We start from the raw sequence: 22,388 nt of genomic DNA on the forward strand, positions 1-22,388 counted from the left end.
GAGGGGCAGGTGCCTCAAGGGGGGGATGGAATGTCCGGAGCCGAGTGCAAGTCCGGGGTGGAGGCTGGGTCCCGAGGGTCTCCTTATGGCCGGGCAGGGCCGCCTGTAAGGCTCCTGTCCAGCAGCTCAGAGGAACATGAGTCTTATTCAGGAGGGAAGCAACGCAGTCTTATTCAGGAGTGAAGACGAGGCCAGACCGGGACATGACTCAGGGCTTTCCTGCCTCTTGTCTCATTCAGTCCTCACAACAGCGCCCCCCCGAGTGACAGATGGCCCGCCCGAGGCTCAGAGAGGTCAGGAGGCTTGCCCGGGGCCTCGCAGCCAGGAGGGAGTGGAGTTGTGGTCTGAACCCACGAGTACCCTCCAAGCCCACCCCCTGTGTGGCCACCTCGTGGCCTGGCCCTCTCAAGCCAAAGTGCTGCTCCTGGAAGCGTCCACCCCGCCAGCCTCGCCCCCCCGCCTCCGGCCCAGTCCCTCCCGTGGGTGATTGGAGCTCCGGGGAGGGGGAGTGCCTTGGGTTTGGGAGCAGGGATTTGTTCACTTTCCAGGAGCCCCGGGAGGCTGGCAGGGCAGGCTGGGCTCTGGGGCCGAGGTCCCCCAGGGGGACAGTGTGTTCTTTCCCCGCGTTCCCGTCCCCTCTCTTGGGCTTCCTGGCTCTGTGTCCGTGCGGGGGAGGGGGGGTGGTCAGCCTCTGGAACCTCGGCCTCCAGACCTGGGGGTGGGGGTGCCGTGACTCTACCCTCGCCCGGAGGGGATGTGCCCAACACTGTCATCGTGTGATCGGAAACCAGAACCCAAATGGCGGGGCCGCCCCCGACCCCCTGCTGTCTCTGTGCAGCCACCCCCCCTGCCTCGTCCCGTTCGTGGAGCCCCAGTTCATGGCTCTCTCTCCTCTGTCCGTCCTGCCCATGTCTGTCCCAGGAACCCACCCGCTCCCTGCCCTCTGCTCCCCGACCCTCGGTCCCCAGTTGTAGCTGGCTCAGGAGGCTGACAGGTGCTGGTGTCCTGCTGGGCTCTGGGGTCCAGCACTGACCGAGCAAGACGTGGGGGTCACGGGCGGGCTGGGCGGGGCAGAAGCAGGTGCACGAGGCCTGCTGGGTCTCCGTTCCTGCCTGTCCTCCCCCTACCTCCCCGTCTCTCATGTGCCCGCAGCCGCCTCCCAGCCGGCCCTGCTGCGTACATTGTCCAGGAGAGCCTGGCCCCGAACACAGCAGATCTGGGTTTGAATCCTGCCTCCGTCACTGCCTGTGTGCGTGGCTTTGGGCGAGTTGTCTTGGTGTTTCTATTCTTACCCTTGGGGGTTAATCAGAAGCCCTCTTTCTGGGGCAACTGTGAGGATTGAATGGCACACCCCACAAGCAGAGCACGTGATGTGGTTTGGGCCCGCGCTGAGTGCCAGTTGGGAGTGCAGGTGCAGAGGACGTCCCCGCGCTGGGGTGGGGAGGCTTGTCTCCCGGCCTCGGTTTTGTCATCTGGCAAATGGGAGAGGTGAGGATGTGGCTGAAACAGCCACTCCGGTGGGGAGGTGAGGCCCAGGGAGTGAGCCGGGGAGGCTGGGGTTCCCCGAGCTGGCCCTCTTCCGAGGCCCCCTGTCCCGGGAGTGAAAGCCTGCGAAGGCATTGTGGCTAAGTGGATTTTGTCACTCGGGAAGCAGCTGAGAGAGACAGGCCCTTCTGGCCAGCCTCCCTCCCTGCTGCCTCCTCCCTGCAGGCCAGCCCTTGGCATGAGGCCTGCTCACTCCTGAGCTCTCCTAGCAGCAGGGATTTAATTACTATAATGTAAGTAGCCGTGGCTTGAGGCCTTTTGGCGGAAGGGAAACAGATTTGTCTTCTCACTGGGAGAATAAAAATCGATGGGAAGGAAAGGACATGTACCTTCCTGGGGCGGTGGGGGGGGGGGGGGCGCATGTGCGGTTCAAGGACCCTTGCTACTTGGTTTTTGCCTTCCGTGGCGGCCAGGCCGCCTCTGTTTCCCCCGTGATCCTGGGAACAGATCAGCCTACCACACGAGAGCCTACTATGTGCTAGCACTGCCCCTGAGAAATTTGCAGCTGAGTAGGCACCCCAGCAGGAAAACAGATAACTCTGTGCATTTGGCAGATGTGGTTGAACGTCTATCATGGGCCAGATTGTTGGAGGCTCTGCAGACAGAGCGGGGAAACCACAGCAGACAGAAACCCCAGCCTCCGGGAACTTACATTTCAGTAGGTGAAACTGACAGTACGCTGTGTAATATACCTACGAGCTCCGTTGGATGGTGTCAAATGCCCTGAAGAAACGCAAAGCTGGGCGGGGAGGCAGAGAGGGCCTCCCCAGAGGTGACGTGTGATGAGGGGTCTTCCGGAGCTGAAAGAGGAGGAGGAAAGAGGCTGGGTCGGGGCCACATCTGAGCGTCTGACGGCCACGCCCGTGTAGACCGAAGTCGGGCCACGTCTGGAACGTCACACCGTCCGGGAGCCGTGTTCGAGAAGGTGAAAGGGAAATGTGAAATTCACGTTAATGTTCCTTTATTTAACCCGATATGGTAAAGATATTACCACTTCAACACATAATCAATGGAAAGAATTGCTGAGACAGTTCATTTCTGCTTTTCCTTACCGTGTCTTTGAAGTCCGGTGTGCGTCTTACAGCACCCTCGGTGGGGCACAGATCTTCAGAGGAAGTCCCAGATCTGCTTTTAGAGTTCAAAATTTGTGGCTAAAAAAGACTTGCACGCCCAAGTTGTTGCAGATAGGTCTACAAGTTTTCCAATAAATGAATGGACCGTCAATTTTCAATGTAAATTATCGGAAATGAAATATACTTAGAAATCCTGTGGCGCCGGCCACGTTGCCAGGCTCAGTGGTCTTGTGGCCGGCGTCCATCTTGTGGGAATTGGCTCTTCCCCCGGGTGAGGTGGGGTCTCTGAGGGGCGTCGTGAGGTCTGACATACATTTTAATAGGATCCCTCTGGCCACAGAGTTGGGAACAGAGGAGGGGGTGGGGCAAAGGGACCCAGGCAAGGCCGCTGGCCACGTGAGGGTCATGGTGCTTTGGATGGGGGCGGGACCAGCGGGAGGGTGAGACATGGTTGGATCCTTGGAAAGTTGGGGATTGGATGTGGGGTGTGGTAGTGCTGGGGAAGGGGCGGCGGGGAGACAGAGGGGAGTCAGGAGAGGGCCAAACAAATGTGAGAAGACTGGGGGGAAGGTGGGATTTGGGGCTGGACTGAGGTTTGAGGTGGTCAGCAGGTGGCAGCCCCAGAGGTGGTCGGAGGTCACAGGATGTGCCCGGGGCATGGAAGGCTCTGCCTGGGCCCCTGCGCCGTGGCGGATGGATGGCTCCTGCTGTTCGTTCCAGGGGGCGGTTCGTGGCCACTGGCCACATTTCAACAGCATTCATGTCAGTTCTCTGTTCCTCCAGCACCACCATGATCACGGGTCGGAGGCCACAGGAGGTCGCTGGGGTCTTTCTGGGCCAGAACCATGCTTCAAGTTCAGGTTTCCCTGCCCTAGGCTGACCCCAGAGCAGTTCGATGAATGAATGGGTCCTGAGCGGTGGAAAGCACCCCTAGCATGGCCGAGATCTGCGTTTCTAATTTTCGCACGCTTCACCTGACCAGGGCGTGGGGCGGGATTAGGGAGAGGCCTCACCGCGGCAGGGCCTGCCAGCCTCGCGCTCACCGCCGTGTAGCCCAGTGTCCAGGGCTCTCTGGGACCATGCACGGGGCCGCCGTACCTGCCCCCTGACGGCTGGGTGGTGGGGGGGGACTCGGGCCTTCCTCGCTCCTAAGGCCTCCTCCGTCGGTCTACGCATGCCGGGACCTGGGCCTGGAGGGCGAGGGTCTCAGGACCTGCGGACCGGGGCCACTCTGCTCTGGCAGCCCAGGCCCGCTGGGACCCTGAGCCTTGTCGGCCGTGGGACTTTGGTGATTTAACGTTGGGGTCTGTCCACGTGGAGAAGGGGGTGACGGTGCCTGTCTTGCCGTTTTGTGAGGCGGTGTTGACGCAGGACCTGACTTGGCGACCGGACACTTAGGAAGGACTGGCCCTGGGCCCTTCCTCCTTCCAGGGCGGCCGGTTCGTTCCCCATCGATGGGGAGAGTGAATAGCGCCCCCCCATGACACCTGGGACCCAACCCCCTGCCTCTAGGTCAGGGCTGCCCAACTGTGGTGACTTTGCTCCCCAGGGGCACCCTCAGCGGTGCCTGCTGACATCATCGGTTGTTGCGAGTCGGGGAGGGGTGTTACATCTCGAGGGGCGGTGGCTGGTGGACACCCCACCACACGCCACACCGTCCCCACAACAGGAATCACCCGGCCCCACATGTCACAGAGGTGGGGAGACCCTGCTTTGGGGGACTGGCCCTCCCCGGCTCTCGGGCAAGAACCGGTCGATGCTGCGTCGGACCCTCGAGACACCCTCTGCTCAGTGGCTCTGGCAGGGGCGGGAAGGCCCGGGTCGACACTGGCCTCAGTGGGCGTTTCCTTGTTCCTAGCGTCTCACGGCCTCCCCGCAGGCCAAGTCAGGTCTGTAAGTGGGACAGTCTCTGAAGCCACCTGGGGCCAGGGGCCGCTCGGCCAGCTGCGACGTGCTGACCAGAGGCCATGGCACTGACTGTAGACTTTCTGCCCCAGCCCTGAATGACACTTCGGGGGAGGGAGAGCCCAGGACGCCCCTGCCCCCGTGAGGCTGCACGGTGTCCTCCCAGACCTGCTCCATCCGGCCTCTTGTTTCGAATTTCCTTGAGCACGTGGGGCTGGTCTCCATCTGGGACACGGAGTTTGCAGGAAAACGCAGGGCCATTATTTCTGTGCCGCGTGAGCGGGCGACAGAGCTGGGTGAGCAGACCTCGCAGGGGAGAGTAGGGTGCGCCGGCCCGGGCATTGCTAGGATCCTTCTGGGCTCCCCCGTGACCACGACGGGAGACGAGTGTCGCTCTGAGCTCAAGACCCCCGGGAGAGACAGGGCTTGCAGCCGGGGAAGGGTCCGCACCAACATGTTGAGGGGCTGAGGACCCTCTACCGGGCGGCCTTTCACTGACGCCCGCTCTCTGCTGGGCACTGGTCTCAGAGGGGGACGCAGGCAGACAGCACGTGGTCTGGGGTGGTCAGGCGGCAGCAGGCAGGCACCGGTGGCAGGTACAGCTTCATGCTGGGGTCACGCCTGTGCCTCTTCATGTCTGGAGGCTTCTCGGAGGAGGTGAGGGCTGGGCTGGGCTGTGAAGGACGGTAAGGCTTTGTGGGACAAAGGAGAAGGGACAGTCTGGCTGAGGCCCGAAGCCGGAGAGTTCCGGGTGTTCTCAGGGAGGGGCGGAGGACGTGGGTTTTTCCAGAAGTGTTGGGAACAGAAGGCTGGAAAGGGGCGTGGAAGCCGGTCACGGGGCCTTGCCCAGCAGGCACTCGGGTCTAAAGGCTCAGAGAGGGAGGGAAGGCCTTTGAGTGGCGCAGCACTGTGGCCAAGCCACGGCAGGCCCGTAAGAGGGCCGAAGCAGGAGGCTGGCAGGGAGGGCCCTGCCGTGGTTCCAGGGAGGAAGTCGGGGCCGAAGCAGGCTGCGGTGGGGGCAGGCGGTGTGGGCTCCCCACCCCCCCGTCTCCACCCCGAGTACCCCGGTTGTACGTGCAGGTCGCTGCGGGCTGTCCCTTCTCCGCTCAGAGCCCTCCCGGCCCAGAGAGCAGCCGCCAGCCTGGCGTCGCCCCCTCCTGCTTGTTTTCACAGCCCCGGGCATGCCAGGTCGCAGCCTGGCTGGTGGGCTCTGAGGCCGGGCGAGCACCTCCGTCCCTGTGCCCGTGAAATGGGGTAGTGATGCCCGCAGGGTGGTCGTGGAGAACGCAGGTGCAACGTTCTTCGCCCAATAAACGGCCACCATGTTTCATCAGTGAGAGGTGGTGACAGACTGGCCGCGATGAGGTGGGTGGGGCAGGACTGTGTCGCCTTTATTGTTTTTAATTTCTTTTTAAATTTTTTTTGAGAGAGAGAGAGAGAGAGAGAGAGAGAGGGAAAAGTGGGGCTCACCTGAAGCGGGGCTCAAACTCACAAACTGTGACCTGATCGTGACCTGAGCCGAAGTCAGATGGTTAACAAGTGAGCCCCCAGGCGCCCTGGACTGTGTCGCCTTTAAAACAGACACAGGTCGGGAAGGGGTTGCGATGCGGAGCTTTGTCTTGGATGTGTGGGCTCTGAGGGGCTGGGGGATCCCAGGAGGATGTCCGGCAGGAATCGGGCCATGCCGGGGTCTCCTGCTGGCGTGGTTCACTTCCCTCGGAGTCAGCACTCCAGAACCCCGGCCACACCGCTGGCCAGCCCAGCGTGGTGCCCGGGAGCGGGGTCGGCACGGCCAGCCTGGGCTGAGTCCCGAGGGGCAAGGGCCCTGGCTTTGGGATCAATAGCCTGATATCCAGGCCGGTTCTGCCCCTCTCTGTCTGTGCGACCCGGACAGACACGCGGGTTCTCTGCAGGGCAGTGTGGACGTCACATGGATCCCCCGGGGTGAGGGGTGTCGGTCGCCCCACGGTGCCCGGCACAGAGGTGGGGCGGGGTCGGGGAGGGGTGGCCCGTGAGGAGAACCCAGGGCACAGGTTTGGGGGGGGGAGTCGGGGGGCGTGAAGGTGTCGGGCAAACCGGGCCTCACCTCGGGCTCTGCCCTTATTACCAGGATGGCTTTGCGCCTCTGTGTCTCCACCCGTGTGTGTGTGGGGGCGGGGCCAAGGACCCGGTTGGGTCTGGGGGCCACTGTGATGCCTGCCTCTGGGCACGGTGACAGTGATGGGTCTGGGTGGATAAGCGCCAGGACGTACTGAGGCCTAGTTCACACGCATCCCTCCTATGGGGCCCACAGTGGGCGGATCGGGCAGGACTGCCCTGAGGGGCGGCCTGAGGACTGCAGGGGTCCTGTACCACCCGCCTGTGCTGGGCAGGGGGAGGCGGTGCCTCTTGGGCTGGGCTTCCTCTCTGCTCTTCTCCTTGGCTGCCTCTCCAGAAATGAGACCTGGCCCGTGTGGACAGGTTGCATGGGCAGGGGTGGGGCGGGGGTGGGGCAGTGCAGACGGCCAGGGGGAACGTCTTCTGCGGAGAGGGTGAAAAATGGGGGCGCCTGGGCAGCTCAGGTCATGATCTCACGGTCTGTGAGTTCGAGCCCCGCCTCGGGCTCTGTGCTGACAGCTCGGAGCTTGGAGCCCCCTTCGGATTCTGTGTCTCCCTCTCTCTCTGCCCCTCCCCCGCTCCTGCTCTGTCTCTCTATCAAAAATAAATAAACATTAAAAAAATTAAAAAAAAACAAAACAACTAAGTCAAAGTCAGTCTGCCTTTTATTGTTACCACGTTCCAACTCTTCTAGATAAGGTCGGTGATAAAATTCTCCCGGAGAATTCTCCCTCCTCCCGCGCTGTCTGTGTGGAGATAGTCCAGGAGAGGGAAACTGGCGGGGGGCGGCAGGGGCAGTGGAGGTGACATGGAGACTGGGCGTTCATGACCCTGCAGGGAGGAGGGCAGGGCAGGGGTGAGGCACGTGGGGTGCGGGTGGCTGCCGTGAGCTGGGGCCACACGGGCCCTCAGACGTGGCCAGGACTTGGGACAAGGGTGTGTCCCACCTGCCAGGTTCCAGAAGGAAAGCCCCAGCTGGGCGGCCGCTGTCTCCCGAGGAGGGGCGACAGGAGACAGGCTGGGGCCCACATTTTCCCACCTTGCATAACAGGGCGTGCGTGAAGATCTAAATGAGCACTTTCAGAGTTTTATTACCGTGATTTAAACAGCGTTGTGGGAGGGCCCACGTGGAAGGATTGTGGGAGCTTCTCTCTAGACTGGATAGGCTCAGTGGACGTGGGGGGTAGGGTGGGGAGGGTGTCCCCGGGCTGGCGAGGCGCTGGGCCCCAGGACCGTGTGCTCGGCCTCTCTTCTGCCTGAACCCTCGGAGGCTCTTTGCCAGAGACAGCAAGGCGTGGTCTGCTCTGGAGCCTGACACCGCGGGTCCCGCTGTGCCAGAGGCACACGTGTGTCAGTCACTGGGGGCCTCAGTGCGCCTGTGTGACTGCCTGAGGGGGGTGAGACCCCGCTTCTGGGCCTGCTCCCCAGTGCAGGTGCATCTGGTTCCATTTGGAGCCCGTTTGAAGCCAGTGGGTGGGTGAGCGGCCAGGCTGCACTGAGACCGTAGGCCCTTCCCAGAAGCTCGCGGCGCATGGCGATGTGGGCAGGATGTGGAGGAGAGGGTGGGGTGTGGTGTAGGAAGGGGCAAGCAGGTTCCATCAGGGGTCTGCCCTGAACGATTGGCATTAACTGCCCGAAGGGCTGTGTTGAGAAGGATTCCAAGGTGCGAGCTTGGTGGGGAGAGTGTGGTGATTGATTTGTGATGTCTGTCCTGGGCAAGGAGGGATGCAGGGGTGGGAAGGGGTCCGCCCCCTACCCCTGTGCAGTGGAAGCAGCGTGAGGGGCCCGTGCTTGATCCTGGTGAGCAGCTGCCCCTCTCTGGGGCCAGCCTCCTGAGCCGCAGGGTGGGATAGGGAGGAGCCGCAGGGCGGGGTAAGGAGGATGCCCTTCCAGCATGACGGGGGACCAACGGAGAGGGCGGACGAGAGCACTTTGCGAAGAATAAGCAGCGATTCAAGCCCAGGCTGGGGCCCCCATTGTTGCCCAACCACCCGGGGACCCAAGATGACCTGATGATGGTCCCATCCGCCCTCTCTGCCTTCTCTGCCCCCTGGGACCAGACTGCTCTCTGGTGGAGTGAGAGGCGCACCTGACGGGGGCCCTTCCTACCTCCACCAAGGTGTCAACAGAGTGGCCGTCCCGAGACCCCAGGGAAACCCCCCCCCACTTAACATTCTGGGACTTCACGTTGAATGAGGAAAGGACAGGGGATCTCTCGCCGTGATTCTTACTCTCCGTTAAAGGTAGCAAAATTGCGTTATAGGCTCTAAAAGCCTGACGAGACCGTAAGTTTAATATGCATGATTATGCAAATCCGTGCCGGCACCTGATTTGCATCCTGGGGGGCCTGGAGGAGCGTGGGGAGTGTGAGGGTGGGGGGGCTGTGTATCTCTCGGCCCCTGTGCCTTCCCTGCTGGCCTCTCTGTCCCCCTGCCCTCAGCCCAGCGGGCCTCTCACGTGCAGGGGCTGCATGGACCCCCAGCCACCCCTCACGCACACACAGCTTTCCCTGAGAGTCCCCGGGGGCCACCGCGTCTCTGAGCGGCCGTGTCTGCCGTCTGCATCATAGGCTTTCCTGGGGCGCTGCGGGCAGTGTGGCCGAGAGCCCCTCGTTGATGTCCCCGGCTGCCCCCTGGGCACCTCCGGGCATCGCTTCCCAGGGTCTCGGCCCCTGGCTGCGAAGCGGGCCCTACCACCTGCTCCTCCCTCCCTGGGCCCTCGCCCAGCCCCGGGCTGCAGGCTTTCTGGCACCAGGAGGGCAGCTCCGTGTCCCGGAGAAGGGGGTCTGCACGGCGGCCACAGGGCGAGCCCAGCCGGGGAGTGGGCATCTAGCTCCCGCAGAGGCTGAGCGGGTTGTCGGGGCCGCGTACACAGTAGGCGCCGAGCTTTGCGGGCCGGGGCTCCTGCTCGGCGTGCTGACCACGGACACGGAACGGGGCTCGTGGCCCCATTTCCCGACCTCCCCGTGGAGCAGCCGGCCCTGTGCAGAGCCCCTCTCTACACGCGCCATTGCATTTACAGTCACCGCACTTCACTCCGTGTAGACTGTAAGCGCCAGCAGGGTTCCCCCCCCGCGATGACCAGGAGGGGGGGCATCCTGACCCTGATGCTTTGCTGCCTCTGCTGACACCAGACCCTTCCCTTGAGGGTCTTCATGGTGAAAGAGGCGTGAGCACATGGTGGGTGACGCGTGCAAGGAGAGAGGTTTGGACCAGGAACAGAGTGGCGCAGACAGGAAGTCACGGAGGCCCAGGGAAGGTCACAGAGGGTGGCCCTGAGCCCCCTGGGGATACCAGACGCTGTGTGGCACCCGGGAAGAAGCCAGCACAGGGCGCGGGTTGGCGGCCTGGAGGGGGAGTAGGGGGCTTTCAGGCAGGTGGGGTGACTCCAGATGTCGGGTCCATTCGGCCCCACGTGGGGGGCAGTACTTGGTGGGGTGGAGCCAGCCTCCTGCCACCAGCCCTCCTCAGGGGGTCAGTCTGGGCAGGTGTGGGGTGTGACCCCCAGGGGCTCCTCTCCTGGGGTCATAGGGTCAGTGGGTGCACTGGGCTCCCCAGCCTGGCCAGGCCCCCCTGAGGGCCGGGGGTTTGCCTGCAGGAGGCCACACGTGTTCCTATACCTACAACCTGCTCAGACCCAGGAGTGGGGGACCTGGGGTTCAGAGAGGGAAGTGATGTGCCCCGAGAAACACAGCCAGTGGAGAGGCCGACTGACCCCGGGCTTCTGGTCTGAGCCTTCCGGTCCCTCCCTCACTTACTGACTCCCCAGCCTCCCTTCTCCTCCTCACCTGCCTCCCTGCCCTCCTCCTCCTCCTCACCTGCCTCCCTCCTCCTCCTCACCTGCCTCCCTGCCCTCCTCCTCCTCCTCACCTGCCTGGGACTCACCCACACACGTACTTTTCAGTGTTTCCCTCCCACATCCCCCTGCTCTCAGGCCAGGCTTTGTTCTGGAGAGAACTGAAGTGGGCTGCCCCACACCCCCCAGGGCCGCCCGCAGGGTCCTGGTCCTGGGGAAGCCTCGATGGGTGGGAGGGGTGGGGCGGAGGGAGGACAGTGCCTGCAGAAATTTGGAGTTTGGGGGGCCCCATGCTGGAGTCACAGACGTGTGCATTGGATCCCTACTCCATCAGTACCGGCTGTGTGACCTGAGACTTAACTTCCCTGAGTATCAGTTTCCTTGTTCAGCGGGGGTAATAGTCACACCCCCCTCGGTGGGTCCCAGACGGCTACATTTTGGAATCACCCGGATCTTTCCGGTGCTGATGCTTCCAGCTCCTTCTAGCTCCTGCCCTGTTTATGGGTCGGGGTGCAGCCCCGGGTGTCAGGGTTTTTAGAAGACCCGCCCCCGACACGAACGTCAGCTGCCGGAGGCGCAGGTGTGCGGGGTTGAGGGCGGTAACGCGGGCCCCGGGGAGGACCGAGCCAGGGGAGGGGATTACTTTTTCATTCTTCCCCCTGCCTCTCATTCTGCTCGGCATGGGGTCTGGAGGGAGAGGAAGCGTTTGCCCCGAGGCCTGACCCTGAGGTGTCTGTCCACGGCCGCCGTTACTAGACAAGTCCCTCCAGGGTGACTTAGCCCGGTGTCCCCGTGAGTCTCCTCCTGGTGGCTTTGGGGATGGGACGCCGGTCCCCACACGGCCTCCGGGGCCTGCGGCGTACCTGGTCTGGCACCGGGCAGGGCGTCAGGGGGACACAGTGGGGGTGGGGCTCGGGCGGTTTGAGGCTCTGCGGGCCGAGGGAGCGCAGACCCTCAGCCGTCCCTCAGCCCCGGGACATTGAGTCTGCTGCTTCGGGAGCAAGAGGGGGCCTGCAGCCAGCCGGGGCTCTCGTCCCTCAAACAGCTCCTCACTCAGCTTCCCTCGAGTGACAAATACTGGATTTAGCTCTGGGGCCCCTGAGGGGGCAGTCGGGGTTCCCTGCCTGGGGCGGCTCCTCCGTGATGTCACCCACCACGTCCCTGTCTTCTCTCCTGGCCACAAACCCTACTTGGCAAATGCCTTTGATCTGTTTCTTTTTACTCCCCCACAACAGCGGGGCTTTTAATAGCAAGGCCTTTTGGGTCTCTAACCGATCGGTCACCAAATCCTATCCAAAGTGCACTCAGTATAGATGCTTTCATGAAATATATCACCTTTAAGCCAGTGTAAACCCGTGGAATTTGCACACTTCTTTCACAGCATCTCTACAAACTTCACGATATTGAAATCGCCACCCAGTGACCTTTTGGGAAATACTAGATAAATTACAAGAGACCAAGAGGCCGACCAAACAGGGAAACACAGTTTCCAGCGCTGTTCCCTCCGACTGTCAGGCTGACTCCCGGGGCGCCTCCCGCAGGAGCAGCCGGCGGGTCTGAGGGGCAGGTCTGGACGTGGCCGTCCGCACCGCGTGCTGTCTGCTCTCCGCCACCCAAACACTCCCGCCGGCGGCCGGGACCGCGGAGGAAAGGCTCAGATGTGCGGCTGTGGATCTGCCCCAGGCACTTTGCCGGGTGACAGCAGAGCCTGGCTGAGCACAGTGACCCTCCCGCAGAGCCGTGGGGTCTGGGCCACCCTCTTTGTGCGCAGGTCGGGTGCTGGGCACCGTCCTCCCTCCCAGTGGGTGGTGGTGGGGACGCACAGCAGGTGTAACGCCCGGTTCCTACCTCGCATAGGGACACGGGACGTGGAAGGGAAAAGGTGTGGAATCACAGCTCAGGGCCCCCAAGGGGTCTCCTTTCGGTTGTGGGGGCCGCTCCTGTTCCGGCGCCCACTGGCGGAGCCTGGGAACAGGGTGGGCCGGTGCGCACGTCACCACCCGGCCTCCGGAGGGCGCCGATCGTGGTAGTAGCCGCGTGCTGGCGGGCTCATCTCGGGGACGAGTGGACTCGGCAGCCAGCGCACCTGCTCGGCCACCACCCTCTGTGACCTGCGCCTGTCTCAGCCGAGGGGCCGCTGGGCCTTGCTGCCGTTTTCCCCGCGGGGGTACCACCTTGCTGGCCCCTTGGCTGTGGCCGGAGACCCCGCCGCCGTCACGCACATGGAGGGCGGGGGAGGGGGGCTGAGAGTGCTCCTGTCTGTCCTCTCTCGGGCTGCCCGGGCGCTCGCTCGCTTCTTAATTGGAAAATTAACTCCACGAACATTAATGGAGTTTTTCTCACACACCGGGTGCTGTGCTAAGTGCTGGAGGCCGGGGAGAAACCGAAAGATGACAAGAGTTCTGGTTCCTGCACTCGAAGAGCTCACGGCCTGCTCCGCGGTCCTTAATGCGCTCAGATGGTCTCCCCGGGAGGAGGCGGACAAAGGGAGGCCGCTCGGGAGGGTCGGGCGGCGGGGGCAGCGAGCCCACAGCTGGGTCTTGAAGGCCGGGAGGGGAAGGTCTGTGGCCTGAGCGAGGTGAGCAGGGGTCACATCATGCAGGTGCCATGCTCAGGGGATCCAGCTTTCTCCTGAGGGCCCCGGGGAGCCACGGAGGGATTTGGGCCGAGGGGCGGCACATTAGCGTTTGCTATGAACAATGTGGAGTGTATGTGGTTCGCAGAAGGAGCACAGGTGTCTCTGGAGCTGGATTCCAGATCTAGACCCAGCAGCTCGGGGACCTTGGCCAAGTCCTGGCTAGTAAGACCGGCCAGCTCCAGCGAGGACATTCTCCAGAGCCGTGACCCTTTGTTCCGTACGTGTCCATCCACCTCTGGCCACCTGGCCCATGTCTCCCAGCTGTCCCACACACTCCCAGCTGGTGGCAGCTGGACAGAGCCGGGTGACTTCCCCCGACCCCCGTGGCTCACGTCACCTGGCCCCTTACAGTTCCACAGGGACGCTCCCCACACCCGCAGCCCAGGGCCCAGCTGGGCTTCTGCAGGGAGACAGTTGGTTCCCCTGGGCCCCCCGGCCCCTGGCCCCAGTGACACAACAGTGGACTGGGAGGGGCTGCCCGGAAGCTAGGGACACCTCGGAGTGACCTCAGTGCCTCTGGAGAGCCATCCTGCTCCTCCACGCCGACCTGGTTAAGGCTTGTCACTGTCTGCACTGGGTGCCGGGCCCCAGCCTCCAGTCCTCCTGCCCGGCCCCGAGCACCGTGCAGGGAGGACGGCTGTGGGGGAGGACGGGCTCTCCTCCACGAGCATCATCCCTCTGCTGTTTGTTAGCCCTGGCGCTGGCCCAACATCTTCCCTAGGGCAAGGAGCCGGGTGGGGGCTGCTTGGGGTCTCTGCTCACAGGTTATGCTTAGCGGCTGAGAGGATGGGTTCGGAACAAGTGGGTATCTGTTTAGTCAGTGAGATGAGGAAAGTAAACGTGGCTCGGGACCCCCGCCCCCACCCACCCTCCTGTCCCTGGACCCCCACCCCACCCCTCTGCCCCAGGACCCCCCTACCCCCTGTCCCTGGACCCCACCCCGCCCACTGACCCAGGACCCCCCCCACCCTGCCTGCTGCCCCAGGACCCTCCAATCCCCGTCCCTGGACCCCCACCCCACCCCTCTGCCCCAGGATCCCCCAACTCCTGTCCCTGGACCCCCACCCCACCCCTCTGCCCCAGGGCCCTCTACCCCCTGTCCCTGGACCTCCACCCCACCCCTCTGCCCCAGGACCCACCACCCCCCTGTCCCTGGACCCCCAACCCACCCACTGATCCAGAAACCCTTCCACCCCACCCGCTGACCCAGGAACCCCAACCCTTGTCCCTGGACCCCCACCCCACCCGCTGCCCCAGGACCCCCAACCCCCATCCCTGGACCCTCACCCCACCCCTCTGCCCCAGGACCCCCCTACCCCCTGTCCCTGGACCCCCAACCGACCCGCTGACCCAGGACCCCCGGCACCCTGCCTGCTGCCCCAGGACCCTCCAATCCCTGTCCCTGGACCCCCCACCCCACCCCTCTGCCCCAGGACCCCCCACCCCCCTGTCCCTGGACCCCCACCCCACCCCTCTGCCCCAGGATCCCCTACCCCCTGTCCCTGGACTTCCACCCCACCCCTCTGCCCCAGGACCCCCCCACCCTACCCTGTTCCCACCCCACCCCGGCCCCACCATAAGTGCACTTTACCACTTGGATGCTCAGACCTGTGATGGGGTAGTTCAGCTTGATTCTGCCTCCTTGGGAATTTGGCATGATATTTCATTCATTCACTCATTCATTAATTCATTCATTCACTCATCAAGTACTTGAGTACCTACTCCTACGTGCCAGGCCCTGTGTGAGGTAATGGGACAGAGAGACAAATGGGACACAGACCCTGCACAGAAGAGTCTAGGGCCTGGGGTGACCGCCCACGGGAGCCCCGGGGCTGTGGAGCCTGGGGAGCTTATTCAGACCGGGAACCCTGAGCTGATGATCGTCACCTCTGTTCTTGGGACACAGGGAAATGGACACAGCGCAGGGGGGAGGCCACGTGGGTACGGAGAGCAAGGCAGGGCCGGGGAGGGGCATGTGGCAGGGAGGAGGCAGCAAGCGCTCCAAGACGTGCCCCACTCAGCACCCCAGACCCCGCTGTGGCTCATAGCCATGGCCACCCAGAACCCACAGAAGGACAGGCCCACGTGGTGGCTCAGCCCCGCCCTGGCAAGTCGGCCATAGACCGCTCACTTCCTGCTCGGTGCCTCAGTTTCCCATCTGTAAAATGAAGCCCCTGGAGGGGGATCTTGGTGATCAGCTCGGGACTAACATCCTGGGCCCGGCGCAGGGCGTGGTAGACACGGGGCAGGGGGTCCTCGAGCGGACGGCACCGTGTCCCCGTCCCCATGTGAGCGACACCTCGAAGGGGCTGTGGGAGGCCTGCCGTCTCCTCGCTCTCCCAGCCCAGCACCGGAGGCAGGGGTCTGGCCTCTACGTTCGCCTGTTTTTCTGGTGTGGACATATTCTTCTCCGAGTTTCTGGTTTTGCTTTTTCTTTCTGTCAGTGAGAGATGCTCAAGGTACAGGATGAGTCTGCACGGCAGACGTGACTGCTCCCGGGCAGACCTGCCTCCAAGCGCCCGCACACGCTGTTCTGCCTGCCTGGCGGCCGGCTGCCCGCCCGCTGAAGCCCGGGGGTCACGTTCCCAAGGGTCCCACGCAGGTCACACTCACGGGCCTGTACAGAAAACAACGTTGGGAGATTTGGGGCCCCCGCCTGTGTGACCTCGGGGAATTGTGCAAATATCCCAAGCCTCAGTTTTCCCATCTCTGAGATGGGAGTGGCTCTCCCTGCCTCCCCGAAATCAAATAGGAAACCTGGCCAAAAAATGCTTTGTAAGCAGGAGAACCCTAAGCAGATGCCCAGGACGCAAGTACTCGGTAGCAGATGCATTCTGATACTCGGTCCTCTCCAGAGTTACAGCCTCCTGGGTGCTGAGAAATTCAAGCCACAGAGGGCTCAGGCAGGCATGAGATTGTCCATAACAGATGGGGTCACCCGAAAGGGAAGCTGGGTAATCGAGGTTAACGCAGGCGCCGTGACACTGCCTCGCTGAAAACTGTGTCTGCTGATGATGCCGTGATCCAGACACGAGGCCTGTGCGGAGCCTGAGCAGGGCCCTGGCCGAGGTCTGCGAATCCCAGCCCCCCCCCCCCCCCCCCCCCCCCGTGTGGTGGGTGTGGAGGCTGGGAGGTGTGGGCCGGAGGGGCAGGGCCTGCCCCCAAGTCTCTCAGACCCTGTGGCGGTGGATCACACGATTCACTGTCTACACAGGGAAACGTTGGTATCACGTTAATTGTTACTGTTCCTGTTGATGGTGGCGGGTGACGGGCGCACACCGGCCTCTGGCCCCGGGGTGCATGCTCACCCCTCGCACAGACCGTAAATGCCGGGGCCCGGGAGCGGAGTGTTTCCACGTGCACTCTCTGGCCTTCTCACGGGAACTCTGGAAGGAAGAGAGGACTCTTCCTCTGCCTGGTGGGTGTTAAGGACAGTGACAGAACCGTACAGACGGCGTGGCCTGGCTTCCCGGGGGCCGGCCCCACGCGGAGGCGTCCGCTGGATGGAGTCGGGGGCTCCGTGCCTGCGGAGACAATGAGCCGGCAGCCGTGGCTTCAGGTGAGTGGCGGCCAAGGGGCCACGGCCACGGGCAGCACGGAATCAGAAGGCTCTCGGCTTACCTCGTGATCTCAGCAAACTGCAATCACCCCGAGCCTCCTGTGTCCTCATTTGTCAAGTGGGGACCACAGTTGTGCTGAGGCTCGAGTGACGCCTGTGTGACAACGGTAGACTCAGGTCTGACGCGTACATCCTTATAGAGTTTGAATCTGGGGTCAGTCCCTGGAAGAGCGCCGTGCGGGGACCGCGGGGTCCCCCCGCAGCAGCTCTGATGCGAACCCGCTGGGGTGGGTGAGCGCCTGCCTGAGGTCTGGGCTGCAAGTACCTGCAGGAAGGAAGCGGATGCGATAAGTACCTAGAGGGGCTGAGACCCCCGGCTCCCCGAGGTGTGGCAGGCCGTCTGGGCGGCGGGACCCTGGCTCTGCACACACGGGCGGGAGGCTCTGGGTGGACGGCTTCTCCGACCACGTTGGTGCCAGAGACAGGGGGCAGGAGGACGCGGGAAAGTCGGTGGGTGCCGCCTCCATCCGCGCCGGCCTGCACACGCAAACGCTGGGACTCACGCAGCCCAGCCGGTCCCTGCACGGCCATCCCTCCACGTCCGTGCAGCGTCCCGTGCGCAGGAAGAAGAACCCAGAAGAGGGGTCTCTATGTTGGGGACTAGAGCTTGTTTTAGTCTCCTCGGCCACCTTATGGTGCAGAACTTTGCTTATTTTCCAGAAGTTATTTCTCTGATTTGCCCTGAGATAGCCTCGGCAGGAACACCTGCTCCCCAGACGGGGTCGGTCCCCGCAGACGGATGGCAGTGAGTCACACAGGGTCCTGCCCGACAGGCGGGCGACAGGCAGGTGGGGCAAACACTGGCCCAGCTTCTGGAGACTTAGGGCCAGGTTAGCGCTTTCTGCTACGGCTGTGTGGCCTTAGGCGGGACAGAGCCCCTCTCTGGGCCTCACTTTCCTGGCCTGGAGTGGGGTGGGGGGCAGCTCGCCTAGAAGGCCCCTCCAGCTGAGTCCCAGCATCTGGCCGAGGACCTGCAGCCTTCGTGCCCCGGGGGGACGTGGCCGTGGAGGTGCCCTCAGCGTCCTGCTCCCGGCTGCCTGGGTGCTCCAGGGGCGCACGGACAGGCTCTTCCCTAGCTGGGAGGCTCCAGAACGGCCTTCAGGCAGCCCGAGGAGCCTGCGGGCGGTTGTTTTTCTCACCATATGGGATTCCTGGGCGTCTTAAAATTTTCATTCGGCCCAGACACTGCTAGGCTCGGGATGGTTCTGCCCCGTGTGGGGGCGGAGATGGTTCGCCTCCGGGCACCAGGCAGGCAGTAGGGTTCCCTGATGGGGCTGGAAGGGGATATGAGCCTCTGGTGTAGGCAGAGGCAAGATCGCAGGGCAGAGGAGGGACGAGATGGCAGGGAGGTGAGGCTGAGGTGAGGGGCACAGGCGGGTCCGTGGGCCTCACTTGGCATTTTTGAGACCAAAACCCGCTCCCGTGCCTGCCGGGAGACGCGGCCCGTCCACCGGAGGTGAACTGACTGGCTCATTGCAGCTGGCTGCCAGAGCCGCTGTGGAGGGGCCGCGAATCTGGCCCGCTACCTGGGTGGACGGGAGGCGACAGGCCCCGCCCGGGCACGCTCGGTTCGAGCTGGGAGCCCAGCACGCACACAGCTTCCTGCAGGGCAAGGTGCTTTCTTGCTGTTTTATTGGTTTGGGGCCAGACAGGTTTTTTTTTTTTTTAATTTTTTTTTCAATGTTTATTTATTTTGGGACAGAGAGAGACAGAGCATGAACGGGGGAGGGGCAGAGAGAGAGGGAGACACAGAATCGGAAGCAGGCTCCAGGCTCTGAGCCGTCAGCCCAGAGCCCGACGCGGGGCTCGAACTCACGGACCGCGAGATCGTGACCTGGCTGAAGTCGGACGCTTAACCGACTGCGCCACCCAGGCGCCCCCAGACAGGTTTTAATAAGAGAAAATAAAACGACTTCAAAGCCAGCCACACAGAATGCACAGTTATTTGTTTCACACATTCTGGAACACGTAAGAAGATAGGGGCTCCTGCTGGCCGGAAGAAACATGGGGACCACGGCCTTGGTGGGAGCGCCGTGGCCGTCTGCAGGGGAAGCCCTCGCGGTGACAGGGACAGGAGACAGAGTGGGGCTCTGCCGCACGCCGGTGCGGAAGGGTTAAGTGGCTGTCTGTAACTCAGGGCCCGGGGCTGCCGGGACCAACCGGGCACATGTGCCCCTCCCGACAGGCCTTCCTAAGACGCCCCTGGTGGCGGGTGAGCACCTGTCAACGCGGGAGGAGACTGTCACGGCCCGGAGCGCTCGCCTCCTCATGGGCAGCGGGGAAGGAAGGGTAACGAGGGGCACAGTGTTTATGGGAGAAGGAGGCAGAGCCGCCGGGTGAGAAAGCGGGAGGTGGTGTCCAGGATGGGGTGGCCCAGGAGGCCCCAGCACCCAGGTTCTGAGCTCAACACAGGCTGGCGTTCGATGGGGGCTGAGCCGGCCTCTTGGGCCTCTGTGTCCTCACACAGAGCGAAGCGTGGTGACTAGCTGATCTCCCAGGATGCCTCCAGGCGCGGCGTTCTGTGTTACAAGTGTGTGTCTAGGGGAGGGTGTTGAGAGTGAGGCCTTTTGGCATGGGCGTCTGCGACGCCACAGTCAGAGCAAGGCTTCACCCCAGGACAGCATTCCAGAAGGCCGAATCCAGGTCTCTGAAACAGTCAGAGCCTTCCAAAGTAGAGATGGGCGGCCTTGATAGGGAGTGAGTTCCCTGTCCCTGGAGGTAGTCAAGCCGACTGAATGACCACGTGCTGGGACTCTTACAGAGAGGCCTGGGCTATTGAACTAGGCTTTTAAGTTTCCTTTTCACTCTTAGGTTCTGGGCCTCCACTACTTATGTGTGCAGTTGCCCACTTGGCAGTGTCTCCTGCAGGCTGTGATGGTGGCCCCGGCTTTCCGGAATGTTCTTGTGCGCCTGGCGCAGCAGCTCTCGTCCCTGGCTGCACATCAGAATCACCGAAATATTCAAAATTTAACATGTCAGGGTCCAGGCCTCACCAGCAGACACTCTGATTTAATTGTTCTGGAGTGAGTCCAGGGCCCCTCGGGCCTAGATGGGTAGGGACTGTGGTGCCTGGCGGGTGAGCTTTCCCCCACCCCGTACTGCCTGATGGGGGGTGGGGGACAGAACCCCCGGGTTTCACTCCGCCTTGCTGGAGGGCTCCAGTCTGAGGCCGTCTGGGCCCCTCCACACCCAGCCCCCCAGCAAACATCGGTGAGGTGCCGACTGTGTGTCTGGAAGAGTCGGGCCGTCCTCGGAGCGGTTGGAAAGACCCCGTCGTGCGCATTTCCACCGGCCACGTGGCAAGCACGTAATATAAAATTTGATTGAATTGCACGGAATCTTTGCCAACGTTGTAAGTGGGGCAGGGAAATAAATTACAGACAAGCGGGCGGGAGAGAATTCATGATATGCCAGTTCCCCTGTGCTCAGACCTTGTAAAGGAAAGTATCTCCTTAATTGGGATTATGTTTGTGGCCTTGGGGGTGACCCGTCTGACTTGATATTTCGGTGCCATAGTCTCCCAAGTGACCTTTTTCCCTCCCTTGGGGCGTCAGGCAGCGGGAGAGCCAGGGCCCGGGGTGGGTCATTTCCTCCTAATTGGTGTCCTGGCCGTCACGCCGGCTTCGCTGAGCATCACACGGCCCTCTCCGCTCAGCCCCGAGTGTCCTTGTTGTCGACCGCGTGGTGTCCCTTACACGCCAGGTTCCATCCCCTTCTGGGAATGACAAGGCGGAGGCCACGGAGAAACGCTCCAGGCCAACTTGACTCGGTGGGTTTTATTCGCGGACGGCTGGCTTCCCTCACTGGCCACGTCCCCGCCTGCCCGCCCCACACCAGGCGGGGCCCGGCTGCACTTGCTGGGCTGGTGCAGACCCCCCGCCTGACCTGAGGCTGCTGGGGTCTGTTGTGACAGAAGGTGACCGAAGCTCGGCGGTGACGTGGCTGGGGCCCCGTCGGGGCAGGTGACACGGGGCTAACCCCCGCGGGAGGGCCTGGAAGGCGCCTTCTCATCCCTGCCGTCCTCCAGTCCCAGCGCTCCCCGGGGGGAGCCAGCACAGACCCTTGGTTCCTGCTTCCCACGCTGGAATCCAGCCTCCGCCTCCTCCTCCTCCTCCTCCTCCTCCTCCTCCTCCTCCTCGCTCAGGGCTGCTGGGCAAGCGTCCCGGGGCCCAGGGGGTCGCTCGGAGTCGCCCCAGCACCTGGCCGTGCAGCGCACAGTCAGCGTCAGCCGCTGCCCTCCCCTGCGCCCTGCTTCCTGTGTCCGGAAAGTCAGGGTGCAAGTGTCTGCTGCCTGACGCACCTCGCCACGTGCCCCCTTCCTTTGAATACGCCACGTTTGGCTGACACTTGTTGGCCTGCCGCGTGCCCGACCACACCCTCCACGCGCGGAGGTGGACAGATCGGAAACCCCGCCTCCCCCGCCCCACCCTCGGCTGGGGCATCCACCTTGACGGTCGAGCCAGCGCACATCGGTGGGCAAACTGGCCTTCCCAGCGGAGGTGCGGCTGACCTGGCGACACGGGCGGTTCTGGGGCCCAGGCGGGCTGGGGGCCTGCTCGGTACAGGGATCACCCCGCATGGCATCTGGGTCGTGAACCGAGCAACACCCCAAGATTGAGGACGGGCGAGGAGCCGTCTTCCCGCCCGGCCCCCGTCAGCTGGCCCACAGCGTCCCTGCGGCATCTGGGTCCGAGAGGAGGGTGACCCGTGTAGCCTCGGCTCTGTGCTCCCGGGGAATATGTCTCACGCACCCGAGCCACGGTGGGGGACCCGGAACAGGGAAGCGAGGGAGGCCGCAGGGGCTGAGCCCCCCATCCGGCCCGGGGGTCTGGTCAGACATGCCTCAGCCACCCCAGGACTCCCGGCGCAGAGCCGACCCGGGGCCTGTGTCCTCGGCGAGTCGCATCTCCGGGGAGAAGGTGCCGCGGGCACTCCTCGCCCCACGTTCAGGACATCGGCTCAGGGTCACGCCCCTGGTCACGCCCCACGTTCAGGACATCGGCTCAGGGTCACGCCCCTGGTCACGCCCCACGTTCAGGACGTCGGTTCAGGGTCACGTCCCCTGGTCACGCCCCACGTTCAGGGCGCCGGCTCACGGTCACGTCCCCTGGTCACGCCCCACGTTCAGGACGTGGGCTCAGGGTCACGCCCCGGTAGCTAGAGGGGCCGCCTGCAGGTGTTTGTCCCGCGCCCCCGGTTTCTGCCCGTTTCTGACCGTCCCAGCCCAGCGTCTCCAGGCCCGGCTCACCTGCCCCTTCCTCGGCCGGGTGGGATCCAGGCTCAGCAGGCGGGGGGCGGCGGGCTGAGTACCCCGCACGGGGCCCGGCCGCGGCCAGGTGCTCAGCACGTGTGCCCAGTGTGACCGGAGGGCACGCATGTTCGGCCCTTTCTGAGCTGCCGGTGCCGGGGGCGCGTCCGGCTTCCGTTGGCGAAAGAGTCTGTCCCCGTGGCTCCTCTCGCTTCGCCCCATGCTTGCGGGTGTAGGTGCTGTGAGACCCGGCCTGCAGAGAAGGAGGCCAGAGAGCTTACGCGACAGGTCCAGTGTCCCACGGCCGGGGGGCGGCAGAGCCGGGACTTGAATTCTGGTCTTTCGAACTTTCGGAGGCTCGTGAGGACCTTCTCTGTCCGCGGCCTTGTTCTGTCGAGAAGACGGCGCGGGCGACGTTGCTGCTGACCGCTGCTCACCGTCCGGTCAGGTACAGAGGTGGGAAAAGGG

The 22,388-nt window shown here is 63.4% G+C and overlaps 1 protein-coding gene across 6 annotated transcripts in view; it reads left to right on the forward strand.

Annotated features, from left to right (window-relative positions):
- KCNN3 (potassium calcium-activated channel subfamily N member 3) overlaps positions 1-22,388 on the forward strand; it is a 124,496-nt gene that overhangs the window by 10,979 nt on the left and 91,129 nt on the right. Inside the window, exon 1 of one of the 6 annotated variants that reach the window (XM_047840452.1) lies at positions 21,767-22,376. The exons of 4 other annotated variants lie outside the window; for them this stretch is intronic. The gene's annotated coding sequence lies outside the window, so the exon portion shown is untranslated. Of the gene's footprint in view, positions 1-21,766; positions 22,377-22,388 lie in introns of those variants that run through there. One more of the 6 variants, XM_047840449.1, reaches the window with a different exon arrangement.

The sequence above is a fragment of the Prionailurus viverrinus genome, chromosome F1, assembly GCF_022837055.1.
Source record: "Prionailurus viverrinus isolate Anna chromosome F1, UM_Priviv_1.0, whole genome shotgun sequence".
NCBI classification, from domain to species: domain Eukaryota; kingdom Metazoa; phylum Chordata; class Mammalia; order Carnivora; family Felidae; genus Prionailurus; species Prionailurus viverrinus.